At 63.8% G+C, this 18,777-nt stretch overlaps 5 non-coding genes across 5 annotated transcripts; all 5 read right to left on the reverse strand.

Moving 5' to 3' along the window:
- Window positions 1-3,205: 3,205 nt before the first annotated feature.
- On the reverse strand, window positions 3,206-3,324 carry LOC142865121 (5S ribosomal RNA). Its single transcript, XR_012915423.1, has one exon. It is a non-coding gene; the product is annotated as a 5S ribosomal RNA (ribosomal RNA).
- Window positions 3,325-6,869: 3,545 nt separating this feature from the next.
- LOC142865122 (5S ribosomal RNA) lies at window positions 6,870-6,988 on the reverse strand. The gene has a single exon (XR_012915424.1). It is a non-coding gene; the product is annotated as a 5S ribosomal RNA (ribosomal RNA).
- Window positions 6,989-10,533: 3,545 nt separating this feature from the next.
- On the reverse strand, window positions 10,534-10,652 carry LOC142865123 (5S ribosomal RNA). The gene has a single exon (XR_012915425.1). It is a non-coding gene; the product is annotated as a 5S ribosomal RNA (ribosomal RNA).
- Window positions 10,653-14,189: 3,537 nt separating this feature from the next.
- On the reverse strand, window positions 14,190-14,308 carry LOC142865124 (5S ribosomal RNA). The gene has a single exon (XR_012915426.1). It is a non-coding gene; the product is annotated as a 5S ribosomal RNA (ribosomal RNA).
- Window positions 14,309-17,813: 3,505 nt separating this feature from the next.
- On the reverse strand, window positions 17,814-17,932 carry LOC142865125 (5S ribosomal RNA). Its single transcript, XR_012915427.1, has one exon. It is a non-coding gene; the product is annotated as a 5S ribosomal RNA (ribosomal RNA).
- Between the last annotated feature and the right edge of the window lie 845 nt (window positions 17,933-18,777).

Below are 18,777 nucleotides of genomic sequence, written 5' to 3' on the forward strand. Positions count from 1 at the left end.
GCCCCCTTCCTCTCCTCGCCTGGCCCACCCCCAGCTCGTGGCCGCCGCCGCCGCCGCCGCCGCCGCCGATTGCGCACGCGCGGGTCGCCCGCCCTTTGACCCCAGGCAGGGTCCGCCATCCCCGACAACCCCTTTCAGCTGCGCCCCCCACCCTGTGGGTGGGCTGCCGCCTATTCCCCCGGGCCCGGGCTGGGGCACAGCGCATGGGGGAGGGGAGCGAGTGTATGGGGCGTCTCTCTCTCTCTCTAGGGATGTGTCCCATGGGTGGGGTGGCGTGGTTTGTGGGGCGCTGAAGAAATCAGTCCCCTCCATCTCCTACCTCTGGAAAACGCCCAAGCCCTTGGAGAACTGCCGGCAACGCGACCGTGGGGGCCGGGACCCTCCTCTGTGTCCTCCTGTGGCCCAGTCCAAGGGGCCTGGGCCTGGCCGGGGCTGCATTGGACCCCGACCACCCTGGCGTGTGGACTCGCTAAAAATCGGCGATTAGATATTGGATTCCAGCTTCATTGAGGTCATTTCACTAATGAGTGCACCGGAAAGAGTTTCCTAATCCATCTGTGAGGGTGGCAACTGAAAGAGAATTTTAAAGCTGACAGAATAGGCGAGGAAAGGCATAGGAGATTTCCACACCCAGTAAGGAAGCCTTTCCCGAAATGGAAGAAAGAAACGAGCAAACAGAAACACCGGTAGCCCGCCAGGATCAGAGTCTGCCGCCGAGAGAAAGTACCCTGACCAGGTTCACCCGTGGGTGGGTGGCGAGCTAGCGGCATTCAGAAGAGCGAGGCCCGCAGTCTGTGCAGAAGACACCTGCACTCGGGTGTGTGTGGCGGCACGATTCACAAGCAGCTCCAGATGTTAAGCCAAGGAGAAGCCAGGGAGTTCCCAACGCCCCAGGTGTCCTCAGCCCATGACTGGCTGCTGGGGGAATGCGAAGCCCGGCTCCTTGTCTCAGAGCCCTTGTCTCAGAGCGGGACAACCAGGAGGTGTGACGTACACCCCGGGGTTCCCAGGAGGATCAGGCTGAAGCTGGGACTTGGCCTGAAAGTGTCCCCTCGCATGGCCACCCCCTTCCCCTTCCTGCTCCTCTACTCCTGGTGCCCCTCCATCCAGGGGCCAGACCTTAAAGAGTCACCCGCAAGAGAATCCTGGTCCCAAAGGAGCCTTCTGGGGGACCCGTGCTGAGAGAGGTTGTGGGCATGGCCCGCTGGGGCTCTGCCCGACCCAGGGCTGGGAGATGCAACCTCCCAGCTCTGGGTCCCTGCAGGGGAAGCGTTGGCAAGCACAGGGCCAGTCCTCCAAAGGCCCAGGTGCAGGGAGCCCAGGCCAAGCAGCCTGTGGAAGAAGCCACCCCGGGAACACGACTGCAGGCCACGGCCCTTCCCACCTCCTCCTCCTCCTCCTCCTGCTCCTCCACCCCCCCCGACCTCCCACCCCCCCACCCCACCCCCCGACATGGCGCAGGGCTCAGAGACACCTCAGACACTTGCTACCCAAAGTGCAAAGGGCATCAGTTGCTCCTCCAAACCCCCCCCCCCTGCCCAGCAGACCGCGTTGTCCAGCCAGCCCCCGGGCCTCCCTGGGGTGCCCAGCACAAAAGTGCAGACAACCACCGGACCCTCAATCTCAGTTTTCGGATGTTTTTGCCACTCTAAGGACCCGCAGGCCAGCTGGGCCTTCTGGCAGGACAGAGAGCCCCGGAATCCGACGTGGAGAGCTGGGTGTACGTCCCCACGAGGAGGCGGTCCCCACCTCCGCGGCTCTCCCCTTGCGGGGGGGAAAAGCAGCCACGGGGCCTCAGAGAAGACACCAGGCTGGGCGCCCGCCCCACAGTGGGGGCACGTCCCCCGCAGGCCACTTAGCGCCGGCCGCCGGCCGGCGGACGGTTGGGTGGCGCGAGACGCTGCGGCCGCCCTGCTACCGGGTCCCTGGGAGGGCGTCCTGGAACCAGCGTCCACACCAAGCCCTTGGAAGGCCCAGGCGACGGAGGAGCCCCGTCAGGCAGGGGCCGAGGACGGTGACGGCCCGGGCGGGGAGGAGCGTGTCAGGCAGGGGCAGAGGACGGTGACAGGTGACAGGCCGGGCGGGAAGGAGTCAGTCAGGCAGGGGCCGAGGAGGAGACGGGCTGGGTAAGGGTTAGGGTTAGAGTCAGGGCACAAGTCACAATCGCAAAGACCTGGAAGCGACCCGAGTGCCCATCGACCCACGAGTGCGTAAATGAAATGTGGCGCGTGGACACCACGGAGTGCTATTCAGCTAGGAGGAGCAGCGGTGAGAGGGCACCTCTCGTGGTTCTCCTGGCCAGAGCTGGAACCCGTTCCAGTAAGCCAGGTAGCCCAAGAATGGACACACGAGCACCACGTGCTCGCGCTCACCAGCAAATGGGTACGAACCGATGGACACCTAAGTGGACACAGAGGAATCACCTTCATCGGGTGGGTGTCGGGCGGGTGGGGGGAGGGGATGGGCATACACCTCCATTAGGAATGGGGTGGGTGCGCACCGACTGGGGGATGGGCGCACTTGAGGCTCTGACCCGAGGGGGGAGGCTGGGAGAGGGCAACGTACCCGACCTTAACATTGGTACCCCCACAATACGCTGGAACAACATCAGAGGTAAATGAATAAGAACACAGGGGGGAGGGGGGCACGGGCAACACATGTCACCTTAATACTTGGACTCCCATCATCTGCTTGAAAAGAGAGAGAAAAGAAAATGCAATCATAGAGATAAGAGACACTTTTTAAAAATAATGAATCCGAAGAGAAAAGTAAAAGGAGGCCTGTGGAGCAGGTCTGGGTGTGACTCCGGATCCCCCAACATCAGGTGCCACCACCAAAGATTCCTACGTGTAGCCCATAGAACCCCAAAAGCAACGGGACGAGTTCTGGTCACATACTCCCTCAAAATGACATCCTGGCCTTCTTCTGGAACTCCCTCCCCTCTCAGACTCTCAAGGTTTCCTCCAGCGTGTCGGTTCCCACAGAGCAGACCTTTGGTCTGAGACCTGACAGTCCAGAAGCCACGCATGCTGCCGCGTGACGGCGGTGTCGCGGCTTGGGACAAGAGGAGGCCCCACGGTGCGGGCTGGGGCGCCAGGCACCGCGGCGGGCGCTGAGGGTGGGGGTGACCCCCACCCCGGGCCGCCGACTCGCTCCCAGAAAGGGGACAGAACAAGAGGCAAAACAAAAAAAAAAAAGAAGAAGAAGCCTACGGCACCCGGTATTCCCAGGCGGTCTCCCATCCAAGTACTAACCAGGCCCGACCCTGCTTAGCTTCCGAGACCAGACGAGATCGGGCGCGTTCAGGGTGGTGTGGCCCTAGACGGCGGAGGGCGCCCCTGCCCCGCTCAAGAAGCCGAGCCTCTCTGCGCTTCCCCGCCGCCTCCTCCCCCCGCCCCAGGCCCCGCGCCGGCGCTGACCCGCACCGGGCCGGGCCTGTTGAGTTCACCGGCCGGGTCCGGCGGGCTCCGAGGGACGGGGGTGACAGGCGGGGCCGGGCGGGGCGGGGCGGGGCGGGCAGGGAGCGGCGGGCCGGGGTGGGGGGCTGTCTCTCTATACACACACACACACACACACACACACACACACTCACACTCACACTCACTCACTCACACTCACACAAGATGCGCCTCCACGGCTGGACTCGCCAAGGTGGAGACCTTCCAGCCCCCTTCCTCTCCTCGCCTGGCCCACCCCCAGCTCGTGGCCGCCGCCGCCGCCGCCGCCGCCGCCGATTGCGCACGCGCGGGTCGCCCGCCCTTTGACCCCAGGCAGGGTCCGCCATCCCCGACAACCCCTTTCAGCTGCGCCCCCCACCCTGTGGGTGGGCTGCCGCCTATTCCCCCGGGCCCGGGCTGGGGCACAGCGCATGGGGGAGGGGAGCGAGTGTATGGGGCGTCTCTCTCTCTCTCTAGGGATGTGTCCCATGGGTGGGGTGGCGTGGTTTGTGGGGCGCTGAAGAAATCAGTCCCCTCCATCTCCTACCTCTGGAAAACGCCCAAGCCCTTGGAGAACTGCCGGCAACGCGACCGTGGGGGCCGGGACCCTCCTCTGTGTCCTCCTGTGGCCCAGTCCAAGGGGCCTGGGCCTGGCCGGGGCTGCATTGGACCCCGACCACCCTGGCGTGTGGACTCGCTAAAAATCGGCGATTAGATATTGGATTCCAGCTTCATTGAGGTCATTTCACTAATGAGTGCACCGGAAAGAGTTTCCTAATCCATCTGTGAGGGTGGCAACTGAAAGAGAATTTTAAAGCTGACAGAATAGGCGAGGAAAGGCATAGGAGATTTCCACACCCAGTAAGGAAGCCTTTCCCGAAATGGAAGAAAGAAACGAGCAAACAGAAACACCGGTAGCCCGCCAGGATCAGAGTCTGCCCCCGAGAGAAAGTACCCTGACCAGGTTCACCCGTGGGTGGGTGGCGAGCTAGCGGCATTCAGAAGAGCGAGGCCCGCAGTCTGTGCAGAAGACACCTGCACTCGGGTGTGTGTGGCGGCACGATTCACAAGCAGCTCCAGATGTTAAGCCAAGGAGAAGCCAGGGAGTTCCCAACGCCCCAGGTGTCCTCAGCCCACGACTGGCTGCTGGGGGAATGCGAAGCCCGGCTCCTTGTCTCAGAGCCCTTGTCTCAGAGCGGGACAACCAGGAGGTGTGACGTACACCCCGGGGTTCCCAGGAGGATCAGGCTGAAGCTGGGACTTGGCCTGAAAGTGTCCCCTCGCATGGCCACCCCCTTCCCCTTCCTGCTCCTCTACTCCTGGTGCCCCTCCATCCAGGGGCCAGACCTTAAAGAGTCACCCGCAAGAGAATCCTGGTCCCAAAGGAGCCTTCTGGGGGACCCGTGCTGAGAGAGGTTGTGGGCATGGCCCGCTGGGGCTCTGCCCGACCCAGGGCTGAGAGATGCAACCTCCCAGCTCTGGGTCCCTGCAGGGGAAGCGTTGGCAAGCACAGGGCCAGTCCTCCAAAGGCCCAGGTGCAGGGAGCCCAGGCCAAGCAGCCTGTGGAAGAAGCCACCCCGGGAACACGACTGCAGGCCACGGCCCTTCCCACCTCCTCCTCCTCCTCCTCCTGCTCCTCCACCCCCCCCCGACCTCCCACCCCCCCACCCCACCCCCCGACATGGCGCAGGGCTCAGAGACACCTCAGACACTTGCTACCCAAAGTGCAAAGGGCATCAGTTGCTCCTCCAAACCCCCCCCCTGCCCAGCAGACCGCGTTGTCCAGCCAGCCCCCGGGCCTCCCTGGGGTGCCCAGCACAAAAGTGCAGACAACCACCGGACCCTCAATCTCAGTTTTCGGATGTTTTTGCCACTCTAAGGACCCGCAGGCCAGCTGGGCCTTCTGGCAGGACAGAGAGCCCCGGAATCCGACGTGGAGAGCTGGGTGTACGTCCCCACGAGGAGGCGGTCCCCACCTCCGCGGCTCTCCCCTTGCGGGGGGGAAAAGCAGCCACGGGGCCTCAGAGAAGACACCAGGCTGGGCGCCCGCCCCACAGTGGGGGCACGTCCCCCGCAGGCCACTTAGCGCCGGCCGCTGGCCGGCGGACGGTTGGGTGGCGCGAGACGCTGCGGCCGCCCTGCTACCGGGTCCCTGGGAGGGCGTCCTGGAACCAGCGTCCACACCAAGCCCTTGGAAGGCCCAGGCGACGGAGGAGCCCCGTCAGGCAGGGGCCGAGGACGGTGACGGCCCGGGCGGGGAGGAGCGTGTCAGGCAGGGGCAGAGGACGGTGACAGGTGACAGGCCGGGCGGGAAGGAGTCAGTCAGGCAGGGGCCGAGGAGGAGACGGGCTGGGTAAGGGTTAGGGTTAGAGTCAGGGCACAAGTCACAATCGCAAAGACCTGGAAGCGACCCGAGTGCCCATCGACCCACGAGTGCGTAAATGAAATGTGGCGCGTGGACACCACGGAGTGCTATTCAGCTAGGAGGAGCAGCGGTGAGAGGGCACCTCTCGTGGTTCTCCTGGCCAGAGCTGGAACCCGTTCCAGTAAGCCAGGTAGCCCAAGAATGGACACACGAGCACCACGTGCTCGCGCTCACCAGCAAATGGGTACGAACCGATGGACACCTAAGTGGACACAGAGGAATCACCTTCATCGGGTGGGTGTCGGGCGGGTGGGGGGAGGGGATGGGCATACACCTCCATTAGGAATGGGGTGGGTGCGCACCGACTGGGGGATGGGCGCACTTGAGGCTCTGACCCGAGGGGGGAGGCTGGGAGAGGGCAACGTACCCGACCTTAACATTGGTACCCCCACAATACGCTGGAACAACATCAGAGGTAAATGAATAAGAACACAGGGGGGAGGGGGGCACGGGCAACACATGTCACCTTAATACTTGGACTCCCATCATCTGCTTGAAAAGAGAGAGAAAAGAAAATGCAATCATAGAGATAAGAGACACTTTTTAAAAATAATGAATCCGAAGAGAAAAGTAAAAGGAGGCCTGTGGAGCAGGTCTGGGTGTGACTCCGGATCCCCCAACATCAGGTGCCACCACCAAAGATTCCTACGTGTAGCCCATAGAACCCCAAAAGCAACGGGACGAGTTCTGGTCACATACTCCCTCAAAATGACATCCTGGCCTTCTTCTGGAACTCCCTCCCCTCTCAGACTCTCAAGGTTTCCTCCAGCGTGTCGGTTCCCACAGAGCAGACCTTTGGTCTGAGACCTGACAGTCCAGAAGCCACGCATGCTGCCGCGTGACGGCGGTGTCGCGGCTTGGGACAAGAGGAGGCCCCACGGTGCGGGCTGGGGCGCCAGGCACCGCGGCGGGCGCTGAGGGTGGGGGTGACCCCCACCCCGGGCCGCCGACTCGCTCCCAGAAAGGGGACAGAACAAGAGGCAAAACAAAAAAAAAAAAGAAGAAGAAGCCTACGGCACCCGGTATTCCCAGGCGGTCTCCCATCCAAGTACTAACCAGGCCCGACCCTGCTTAGCTTCCGAGACCAGACGAGATCGGGCGCGTTCAGGGTGGTGTGGCCCTAGACGGCGGAGGGCGCCCCTGCCCCGCTCAAGAAGCCGAGCCTCTCTGCGCTTCCCCGCCGCCTCCTCCCCCCGCCCCAGGCCCCGCGCCGGCGCTGACCCGCACCGGGCCGGGCCTGTTGAGTTCACCGGCCGGGTCCGGCGGGCTCCGAGGGACGGGGGTGACAGGCGGGGCCGGGCGGGGCGGGGCGGGGCGGGCAGGGAGCGGCGGGCCGGGGTGGGGGGCTGTCTCTCTATACACACACACACACACACACACACACACACACTCACACTCACACTCACTCACTCACACTCACACAAGATGCGCCTCCACGGCTGGACTCGCCAAGGTGGAGACCTTCCAGCCCCCTTCCTCTCCTCGCCTGGCCCACCCCCAGCTCGTGGCCGCCGCCGCCGCCGCCGCCGCCGCCGATTGCGCACGCGCGGGTCGCCCGCCCTTTGACCCCAGGCAGGGTCCGCCATCCCCGACAACCCCTTTCAGCTGCGCCCCCCACCCTGTGGGTGGGCTGCCGCCTATTCCCCCGGGCCCGGGCTGGGGCACAGCGCATGGGGGAGGGGAGCGAGTGTATGGGGCGTCTCTCTCTCTCTCTAGGGATGTGTCCCATGGGTGGGGTGGCGTGGTTTGTGGGGCGCTGAAGAAATCAGTCCCCTCCATCTCCTACCTCTGGAAAACGCCCAAGCCCTTGGAGAACTGCCGGCAACGCGACCGTGGGGGCCGGGACCCTCCTCTGTGTCCTCCTGTGGCCCAGTCCAAGGGGCCTGGGCCTGGCCGGGGCTGCATTGGACCCCGACCACCCTGGCGTGTGGACTCGCTAAAAATCGGCGATTAGATATTGGATTCCAGCTTCATTGAGGTCATTTCACTAATGAGTGCACCGGAAAGAGTTTCCTAATCCATCTGTGAGGGTGGCAACTGAAAGAGAATTTTAAAGCTGACAGAATAGGCGAGGAAAGGCATAGGAGATTTCCACACCCAGTAAGGAAGCCTTTCCCGAAATGGAAGAAAGAAACGAGCAAACAGAAACACCGGTAGCCCGCCAGGATCAGAGTCTGCCCCCGAGAGAAAGTACCCTGACCAGGTTCACCCGTGGGTGGGTGGCGAGCTAGCGGCATTCAGAAGAGCGAGGCCCGCAGTCTGTGCAGAAGACACCTGCACTCGGGTGTGTGTGGCGGCACGATTCACAAGCAGCTCCAGATGTTAAGCCAAGGAGAAGCCAGGGAGTTCCCAACGCCCCAGGTGTCCTCAGCCCACGACTGGCTGCTGGGGGAATGCGAAGCCCGGCTCCTTGTCTCAGAGCCCTTGTCTCAGAGCGGGACAACCAGGAGGTGTGACGTACACCCCGGGGTTCCCAGGAGGATCAGGCTGAAGCTGGGACTTGGCCTGAAAGTGTCCCCTCGCATGGCCACCCCCTTCCCCTTCCTGCTCCTCTACTCCTGGTGCCCCTCCATCCAGGGGCCAGACCTTAAAGAGTCACCCGCAAGAGAATCCTGGTCCCAAAGGAGCCTTCTGGGGGACCCGTGCTGAGAGAGGTTGTGGGCATGGCCCGCTGGGGCTCTGCCCGACCCAGGGCTGGGAGATGCAACCTCCCAGCTCTGGGTCCCTGCAGGGGAAGCGTTGGCAAGCACAGGGCCAGTCCTCCAAAGGCCCAGGTGCAGGGAGCCCAGGCCAAGCAGCCTGTGGAAGAAGCCACCCCGGGAACACGACTGCAGGCCACGGCCCTTCCCACCTCCTCCTCCTCCTCCTCCTGCTCCTCCACCCCCCCCGACCTCCCACCCCCCCACCCCACCCCCCGACATGGCGCAGGGCTCAGAGACACCTCAGACACTTGCTACCCAAAGTGCAAAGGGCATCAGTTGCTCCTCCAAACCGCCCCCCCTGCCCAGCAGACCGCGTTGTCCAGCCAGCCCCCGGGCCTCCCTGGGGTGCCCAGCACAAAAGTGCAGACAACCACCGGACCCTCAATCTCAGTTTTCGGATGTTTTTGCCACTCTAAGGACCCGCAGGCCAGCTGGGCCTTCTGGCAGGACAGAGAGCCCCGGAATCCGACGTGGAGAGCTGGGTGTACGTCCCCACGAGGAGGCGGTCCCCACCTCCGCGGCTCTCCCCTTGCGGGGGGGAAAAGCAGCCACGGGGCCTCAGAGAAGACACCAGGCTGGGCGCCCGCCCCACAGTGGGGGCACGTCCCCCGCAGGCCACTTAGCGCCGGCCGCCGGCCGGCGGACGGTTGGGTGGCGCGAGACGCTGCGGCCGCCCTGCTACCGGGTCCCTGGGAGGGCGTCCTGGAACCAGCGTCCACACCAAGCCCTTGGAAGGCCCAGGCGACGGAGGAGCCCCGTCAGGCAGGGGCCGAGGACGGTGACGGCCCGGGCGGGGAGGAGCGTGTCAGGCAGGGGCAGAGGACGGTGACAGGTGACAGGCCGGGCGGGAAGGAGTCAGTCAGGCAGGGGCCGAGGAGGAGACGGGCTGGGTAAGGGTTAGGGTTAGAGTCAGGGCACAAGTCACAATCGCAAAGACCTGGAAGCGACCCGAGTGCCCATCGACCCACGAGTGCGTAAATGAAATGTGGCGCGTGGACACCACGGAGTGCTATTCAGCTAGGAGGAGCAGCGGTGAGAGGGCACCTCTCGTGGTTCTCCTGGCCAGAGCTGGAACCCGTTCCAGTAAGCCAGGTAGCCCAAGAATGGACACACGAGCACCACGTGCTCGCGCTCACCAGCAAATGGGTACGAACCGATGGACACCTAAGTGGACACAGAGGAATCACCTTCATCGGGTGGGTGTCGGGCGGGTGGGGGGAGGGGATGGGCATACACCTCCATTAGGAATGGGGTGGGTGCGCACCGACTGGGGGATGGGCGCACTTGAGGCTCTGACCCGAGGGGGGAGGCTGGGAGAGGGCAACGTACCCGACCTTAACATTGGTACCCCCACAATACGCTGGAACAACATCAGAGGTAAATGAATAAGAACACAGGGGGGAGGGGGGCACGGGCAACACATGTCACCTTAATACTTGGACTCCCATCATCTGCTTGAAAAGAGAGAGAAAAGAAAATGCAATCATAGAGATAAGAGACACTTTTTAAACATAATGAATCCGAAGAGAAAAGTAAAAGGAGGCCTGTGGAGCAGGTCTGGGTGTGACTCCGGATCCCCCAACATCAGGTGCCACCACCAAAGATTCCTACGTGTAGCCCATAGAACCCCAAAAGCAACGGGACGAGTTCTGGTCACATACTCCCTCAAAATGACATCCTGGCCTTCTTCTGGAACTCCCTCCCCTCTCAGACTCTCAAGGTTTCCTCCAGCGTGTCGGTTCCCACAGAGCAGACCTTTGGTCTGAGACCTGACAGTCCAGAAGCCACGCATGCTGCCGCGTGACGGCGGTGTCGCGGCTTGGGACAAGAGGAGGCCCCACGGTGCGGGCTGGGGCGCCAGGCACCGCGGCGGGCGCTGAGGGTGGGGGTGACCCCCACCCCGGGCCGCCGACTCGCTCCCAGAAAGGGGACAGAACAAGAGGCAAAACAAAAAAAAAAAAGAAGAAGAAGCCTACGGCACCCGGTATTCCCAGGCGGTCTCCCATCCAAGTACTAACCAGGCCCGACCCTGCTTAGCTTCCGAGACCAGACGAGATCGGGCGCGTTCAGGGTGGTGTGGCCCTAGACGGCGGAGGGCGCCCCTGCCCCGCTCAAGAAGCCGAGCCTCTCTGCGCTTCCCCGCCGCCTCCTCCCCCCGCCCCAGGCCCCGCGCCGGCGCTGACCCGCACCGGGCCGGGCCTGTTGAGTTCACCGGCCGGGTCCGGCGGGCTCCGAGGGACGGGGGTGACAGGCGGGGCGGGGCGGGGCGGGGCGGGGCGGGCAGGGAGCGGCGGGCCGGGGTGGGGGGCTGTCTCTCTATACACACACACACACACACACACACACACACACTCACACTCACTCACTCACACTCACACAAGATGCGCCTCCACGGCTGGACTCGCCAAGGTGGAGACCTTCCAGCCCCCTTCCTCTCCTCGCCTGGCCCACCCCCAGCTCGTGGCCGCCGCCGCCGCCGCCGCCGCCGCCGCCGCCGATTGCGCACGCGCGGGTCGCCCGCCCTTTGACCCCAGGCAGGGGCCGCCCTCCCCGACAACCCCTTTCAGCTGTGCCCCCCACCCTGTGGGTGGGCTGCCGCCTATTCCCCCGGGCCCGGGCTGGGGCACAGCGCATGGGGGAGGGGAGCGAGTGTATGGGGCGTCTCTCTCTCTCTCTAGGGATGTGTCCCATGGGTGGGGTGGCGTGGTTAGTGGGGCGCTGAAGAAATCAGTCCCCTCCATCTCCTACCTCTGGAAAACGCCCAAGCCCTTGGAGAACTGCCGGCAACGCGACCGTGGGGGCCGGGACCCTCCTCTGTGTCCTCCTGTGGCCCAGTCCAAGGGGCCTGGGCCTGGCCGGGGCTGCATTGGACCCCGACCACCCTGGCGTGTGGACTCGCTAAAAATCGGCGATTAGATATTGGATTCCAGCTTCATTGAGGTCATTTCACTAATGAGTGCACCGGAAAGAGTTTCCTAATCCATCTGTGAGGGTGGCAACTGAAAGAGAATTTTAAAGCTGACAGAATAGGCGAGGAAAGGCATAGGAGATTTCCACACCCAGTAAGGAAGCCTTTCCCGAAATGGAAGAAAGAAACGAGCAAACAGAGACACCGGTAGCCCGCCAGGATCAGAGTCTGCCCCCGAGAGAAAGTACCCTGACCAGGTTCCCCCGTGGGTGGGTGGCGAGCTAGCGGCATTCAGAAGAGCGAGGCCCGCAGTCTGTGCAGAAGACACCTGCACTCGGGTGTGTGTGGCGGCACGATTCACAAGCAGCTCCAGATGTTAAGCCAAGGAGAAGCCAGGGAGTTCCCAACGCCCCAGGTGTCCTCAGCCCACGACTGGCTGCTGGGGGAATGCGAAGCCCGGCTCCTTGTCTCAGAGCGGGACAACCAGGAGGTGTGACGTACACCCCGGGGTTCCCAGGAGGATCAGGCTGAAGCTGGGACTTGGCCTGAAAGTGTCCCCTCGCACGGCCACCCCCTTCCCCTTCCTGCTCCTCTACTCCTGGTGCCCCTCCATCCAGGGGCCAGACCTTAAAGAGTCACCCGCAAGAGAATCCTGGTCCCAAAGGAGCCTTCTGGGGGACCCGTGCTGAGAGAGGTTGTGGGCATGGCCCGCTGGGGCTCTGCCCGACCCAGGGCTGAGAGATGCAACCTCCCAGCTCTGGGTCCCTGCAGGGGAAGCGTTGGCAAGCACAGGGCCAGTCCTCCAAAGGCCCAGGTGCAGGGAGCCCAGGCCAAGCAGCCTGTGGAAGAAGCCACCCCGGGAACACGACTGCAGGCCACGGCCCTTCCCACCTCCTCCTCCTCCTCCTCCTCCTCCTGCTCCTCCACCCCCCCCCCGACCTCCCACCCCCCCCCCCGACATGGCGCAGGGCTCAGAGACACCTCAGACACTTGCTACCCAAAGTGCAAAGGGCATCAGTTGCTCCTCCAACCCCCCCCCCCGCCCAGCAGACCGCGTTGTCCAGCCAGCCCCCGGGCCTCCCTGGGGGGCCCAGCACAAAAGTGCAGACAACCACCGGACCCTCAATCTCAGTTTTCGGATGTTTTTGCCACTCTAAGGACCCGCAGGCCAGCTGGGCCTTCTGGCAGGACAGAGAGCCCCGGAATCCGACGTGGAGAGCTGGGTGTACGTCCCCACGAGGAGGCGGTCCCCACCTCCGCGGCTCTCCCCTTGCGGGGGGGGGGGAAAGCAGCCACGGGGCCTCAGAGAAGACACCAGGCTGGGCGCCCGCCCCACAGTGGGGGCACGTCCCCCGCAGGCCACTTAGCGACGGCCGCCGGCCGGCGGACGGTTGGGTGGCGCGAGACGCTGCGGCCGCCCTGCTACCGGGTTCCTGGGAGGGCGTCCTGGAACCAGCGTCCACACCAAGCCCTTGGAAGGCCTAGGCGACGGAGGAGCCCCGTCAGGCAGGGGCCGAGGACGGTGACGGCCCGGGCGGGGAGGAGCGTGTCAGGCAGGGGCAGAGGACGGTGACAGGTGACAGGCCGGGCGGGAAGGAGTCAGTCAGGCAGGGGCCGAGGAGGAGACGGGCTGGGTAAGGGTTAGGGTTAGAGTCAGGGCACAAGTCACAATCGCAAAGACCTGGAAGCGACCCGAGTGCCCATCGACCCACGAGTGCGTAAATGAAATGTGGCGCGTGGACACCACGGAGTGCTATTCAGCTAGGAGGAGCAGCGGTGAGAGGGCACCTCTCGTGGTTCTCCTGGCCAGAGCTGGAACCCGTTCCAGTAAGCCAGGTAGCCCAAGAATGGACACACGAGCACCACGTGCTCGCGCTCACCAGCAAATGGGTACGAACCGACGGACACCCAAGTGGACACAGAGGAATCACCTTCATCGGGTGGGTGTCGGGCGGGTGGGGGGAGGGGATGGGCATACACCTCCATTAGGAATGGGGTGGGTGCGCACCGACTGGAGGATGGGCGCACTTGAGGCTCTGACCCGAGGGGGGAGGCTGGGAGAGGGCAACGTACCCGACCTTAACATTGGTACCCCCACAATACGCTGGAACAACATCAGAGGTTAATGAATAAGAACACAGGGGGGAGGGGGGCACGGGCAACACATGTCACCTTAATACTTGGACTCCCATCATCTGCTTGAAAAGAGAGAGAAAAGAAAATGCAATCATAGAGATAAGAGACACTTTTTAAACATAATGAATCCGAAGAGAAAAGTAAAAGGAGGCCTGTGGGGCAGGTCTGGGTGTGACTCCGGATCCCCCAACATCAGGTGCCACCACCAAAGATTCCTACGTGTAGCCCATAGAACCCCAAAAGCAACGGGACGAGTTCTGGTCACATACTCCCTCAAAATGACATCCTGGCCTTCTTCTGGAACTCCCTCCCCTCTCAGACTCTCAAGGTTTCCTCCAGCGTGTCGGTTCCCACAGAGCAGACCTTTGGTCTGAGACCTGACAGTCCAGAAGCCACGCATGCTGCCGCGTGACGGCGGTGTCGCGGCTTGGGACAAGAGGAGGCCCCACGGTGCGGGCTGGGGCGCCAGGCACCGCGGCGGGCGCTGAGGGTGGGGGTGACCCCCGCCCCGGGCCGCCGCCTCGCTCCCAGAGAGGGGACAGAACAAGAGGCAAAACAAAAAAAAAAAAAAAAAAAAAAGAAGCCTACGGCACCCGGTATTCCCAGGCGGTCTCCCATCCAAGTACTAACCAGGCCCGACCCTGCTTAGCTTCCGAGACCAGACGAGATCGGGCGCGTTCAGGGTGGTGTGGCCCTAGACGGCGGAGGGCGCCCCTGCCCCGCTCAAGAAGCCGAGCCTCTCTGCGCTTCCCCGCCGCCTCCTCCCGCCCCAGGCCCCGCGCCGGCGCTGACCCGCACCGGGCGGGCCTGTTGAGTTCACCGGCCGGGTCCGGCGGGCTCCGAGGGACGGGGGTGACAGGCGGGGCGGGGCGGGGCGGGCAGGGAGCGGCGGGCCGGGGTGGGGGGCTGTCTCTCTATACACACACACACACACACACACACTCACACTCACTCACTCACACTCACACAAGATGCGCCTCCACGGCTGGACTCGCCAAGGTGGAGACCTTCCAGCCCCCTTCCTCTCCTCGCCTGGCCCACCCCCAGCTCGTGGCCGCCGCCGCCGCCGCCGCCGCCGCCGCCGCCGCCGATTGCGCACGCGCGGGTCGCCCGCCCTTTGACCCCAGGCAGGGGCCGCCCTCCCCGACAACCCCTTTCAGCTGTGCCCCCCACCCTGTGGGTGGGCTGCCGCCTATTCCCCCGGGCCCGGGCTGGGGCACAGCACATGGGGGAGGGGAGCGAGTGTATGGGGCGTCTCTCTCTCTCTCTAGGGATGTGTCCCGTGGGTGGGGTGGCGTGGTTAGTGGGGCGCTGAAGAAATCAGTCCCCTCCATCTCCTACCTCTGGAAAACGCCCAAGCCCTTGGAGAACTGCCGGCAACGCGACCGTGGGGGCCGGGACCCTCCTCTGTGTCCTCCTGTGGCCCAGTCCAAGGGGCCTGGGCCTGGCCGGGGCTGCATTGGACCCCGACCACCCTGGCGTGTGGACTCGCTAAAAATCGGCGATTAGATATTGGATTCCAGCTTCATTGAGGTCATTTCACTAATGAGTGCACCGGAAAGAGTTTCCTAATCCATCTGTGAGGGTGGCAACTGAAAGAGAATTTTAAAGCTGACAGAATAGGCGAGGAAAGGCATAGGAGATTTCCACACCCAGTAAGGAAGCCTTTCCCGAAATGGAAGAAAGAAACGAGCAAACAGAGACACCGGTAGCCCGCCAGGATCAGAGTCTGCCCCCGAGAGAAAGTACCCTGACCAGGTTCCCCCGTGGGTGGGTGGCGAGCTAGCGGCATTCAGAAGAGCGAGGCCCGCAGTCTGTGCAGAAGACACCTGCACTCGGGTGTGTGTGGCGGCACGATTCACAAGCAGCTCCAGATGTTAAGCCAAGGAGAAGCCAGGGAGTTCCCAACGCCCCAGGTGTCCTCAGCCCACGACTGGCTGCTGGGGGAATGCGAAGCCCGGCTCCTTGTCTCAGAGCGGGACAACCAGGAGGTGTGACGTACACCCCGGGGTTCCCAGGAGGATCAGGCTGAAGCTGGGACTTGGCCTGAAAGTGTCCCCTCGCACGGCCACCCCCTTCCCCTTCCTGCTCCTCTACTCCTGGTGCCCCTCCATCCAGGGGCCAGACCTTAAAGAGTCACCCGCAAGAGAATCCTGGTCCCAAAGGAGCCTTCTGGGGGACCCGTGCTGAGAGAGGTTGTGGGCATGGCCCGCTGGGGCTCTGCCCGACCCAGGGCTGAGAGATGCAACCTCCCAGCTCTGGGTCCCTGCAGGGGAAGCGTTGGCAAGCACAGGGCCAGTCCTCCAAAGGCCCAGGTGCAGGGAGCCCAGGCCAAGCAGCCTGTGGAAGAAGCCACCCCGGGAACACGACTGCAGGCCACGGCCCTTCCCACCTCCTCCTCCTCCTCCTGCTCCTCCACCCCCCCCCCGACCTCCCACCCCCCCCCGACATGGCGCAGGGCTCAGAGACACCTCAGACACTTGCTACCCAAAGTGCAAAGGGCATCAGTTGCTCCTCCAAACCCCCCCCCCCGCCCAGCAGACCGCGTTGTCCAGCCAGCCCCCGGGCCTCCCTGGGGTGCCCAGCACAAAAGTGCAGACAACCACCGGACCCTCAATCTCAGTTTTCGGATGTTTTTGCCACTCTAAGGACCCGCAGGCCAGCTGGGCCTTCTGGCAGGACAGAGAGCCCCGGAATCCGACGTGGAGAGCTGGGTGTACGTCCCCACGAGGAGGCGGTCCCCACCTCCGTGGCTCTCCCCTTGCGGGGGGGAAAAGCAGCCACGGGGCCTCAGAGAAGACACCAGGCTGGGCGCCCGCCCCACAGTGGGGGCACGTCCCCCGCAGGCCACTTAGCGACGGCCGCCGGCCGGCGGACGGTTGGGTGGCGCGAGACGCTGCGGCCGCCCTGCTACCGGGTTCCTGGGAGGGCGTCCTGGAACCAGCGTCCACACCAAGCCCTTGGAAGGCCCAGGCGACGGAGGAGCCCCGTCAGGCAGGGGCCGAGGACGGTGACGGCCCGGGCGGGGAGGAGCGTGTCAGGCAGGGGCAGAGGACGGTGACAGGTGACAGGCCGGGCGGGAAGGAGTCAGTCAGGCAGGGGCCGAGGAGGAGACGGGGCTGGGTAAGGGTTAGGGTTAGAGTCAGGGCACAAGTCACAATCGCAAAGACCTGGAAGCGACCCGAGTGCCCATCGACCCACGAGTGCGTAAATGAAATGTGGCGCGTGGACACCACGGAGTGCTATTCAGCTAGGAGGAGCAGCGGTGAGAGGGCACCTCTCGTGGTTCTCCTGGCCAGAGCTGGAACCCGTTCCAGTAAGCCAGGTAGCCCAAGAATGGACACACGAGCACCACGTGCTCGCGCTCACCAGCAAATGGGTACGAACCGACGGACACCCAAGTGGACACAGAGGAATCACCTTCATCGGGTGGGTGTCGGGCGGGTGGGGGGAAGGGATGGGCATACACCTCCATTAGGAATGGGGTGGGTGCGCACCGACTGGGGGATGGGCGCACTTGAGGCTCTGACCCGAGGGGGGAGGCTGGGAGAGGGCAACGTACCCAACCTTAACATTGGTACCCCCACAATACGCTGGAACAACATCAGAGGTTAATGAATAAGAACACAGGGGGGAGGGGGGCACGGGCAACACATGTCACCTTAATACTTGGACTCCCATCATCTGCTTGAAAAGAGAGAGAAAAGAAAATGCAATCATAGAGATAAGAGACACTTTTTAAACATAATGAATCCGAAGAGAAAAGTAAAAGGAGGCCTGTGGGGCAGGTCTGGGTGTGACTCCGGATCCCCCAACATCAGGTGCCACCACCAAAGATTCCTACGTGTAGCCCATAGAACCCCAAAAGCAACGGGACGAGTTCTGGTCACATACTCCCTCAAAATGACATCCTGGCCTTCTTCTGGAACTCCCTCCCCTCTCAGACTCTCAAGGTTTCCTCCAGCGTGTCGGTTCCCACAGAGCAGACCTTTGGTCTGAGACCTGACAGTCCAGAAGCCACGCATGCTGCCGCGTGACGGCGGTGTCGCGGCTTGGGACAAGAGGAGGCCCCACGGTGCGGGCTGGGGCGCCAGGCACCGCGGCGGGCGCTGAGGGTGGGGGTGACCCCCGCCCCGGGCCGCCGCCTCGCTCCCAGAGAGGGGACAGAACAAGAGGCAAAACAAAAAAAAAAAAAAAAAAAAAGAAGCCTACGGCACCCGGTATTCCCAGGCGGTCTCCCATCCAAGTACTAACCAGGCCCGACCCTGCTTAGCTTCCGAGACCAGACGAGATCGGGCGCGTTCAGGGTGGTGTGGCCCTAGACGGCGGAGGGCGCCCCTGCCCCGCTCAAGAAGCCGAGCCTCTCTGCGCTTCCCCGCCGCCTCCTCCCGCCCCAGGCCCCGCGCCGGCGCTGACCCGCACCGCGCGGGCCTGTTGAGTTCACCGGCCGGGTCCGGCGGGCTCCGAGGGACGGGGGTGACAGGCGGGGCGGGGCGGGGCGGGCAGGGAGCGGCGGGCCGGGGTGGGGGGCTGTCTCTCTATACACACACACACACACACACACACACACACACTCACACTCACTCACTCACACTCACACAAGATGCGCCTCCACGGCTGGACTCGCCAAGGTGGAGACCTTCCAGCCCCCTTCCTCTCCTCGCCTGGCCCACCCCCAGCTCGTGGCCGCCGCCGCCGCCGCCGCCGCCGCCGCCGCCGCCGATTGCGCACGCGCGGGTCGCCCGCCCTTTGACCCCAGGCAGGGGCCGCCCTCCCCGACAACCCCTTTCAGCTGTGCCCCCCACCCTGTGGGTGGGCTGCCGCCTATTCCCCCGGGCCCGGGCTGGGGCACAGCGCATGGGGGAGGGGAGCGAGTGTATGGGGCGTCTCTCTCTCTCTCTAGGGATGTGTCCCATGGGTGGGGTGGCGTGGTTAGTGGGGCGCTGAAGAAATCAGTCCCCTCCATCTCCTACCTCTGGAAAACGCCCAAGCCCTTGGAGAACTGCCGGCAACGCGACCGTGGGGGCCGGGACCCTCCTCTGTGTCCTCCTGTGGCCCAGTCCAAGGGGCCTGGGCCTGGCCGGGGCTGCATTGGACCCCGACCACCCTGGCGTGTGGACTCGCTAAAAATCGGCGATTAGATATTGGATTCCAGCTTCATTGAGGTCA

This window comes from Microcebus murinus, chromosome 28 (genome assembly GCF_040939455.1).
Source record: "Microcebus murinus isolate Inina chromosome 28, M.murinus_Inina_mat1.0, whole genome shotgun sequence".
NCBI classification, from domain to species: domain Eukaryota; kingdom Metazoa; phylum Chordata; class Mammalia; order Primates; family Cheirogaleidae; genus Microcebus; species Microcebus murinus.